The sequence below is a fragment of the Arachis duranensis genome, chromosome 7 (genome assembly GCF_000817695.3).
Source record: "Arachis duranensis cultivar V14167 chromosome 7, aradu.V14167.gnm2.J7QH, whole genome shotgun sequence".
In the NCBI taxonomy this organism is placed as follows: domain Eukaryota; kingdom Viridiplantae; phylum Streptophyta; class Magnoliopsida; order Fabales; family Fabaceae; genus Arachis; species Arachis duranensis.
In genome coordinates, this window is record NC_029778.3 from 19,700,468 (window position 1) to 19,700,733 (window position 266).

The window sequence follows — 266 nt, forward strand, 5'->3', positions numbered from 1 at the left end:
TGTCTCTACTTCATGATCATTAGTGTGTAACCATGCCTTAAAGCTATGAATAAAATCCATTAGTCTTTCACCTCTCTTAAAAGAAAAATGTTTTAATTCAAAAGAACAAGAAGTACATAATTTTCGAAATTATTAGTGAGTTTAATTTAATTATATTGATGTGGTGGCAATAATTTTTGTTTTCTGAATGAATGAATGAACAGTGCATATTTTTGATCTTGTTGTTTATGAGTGTTAAAATTGTTGGTGCTTGAAAGAATGATGAA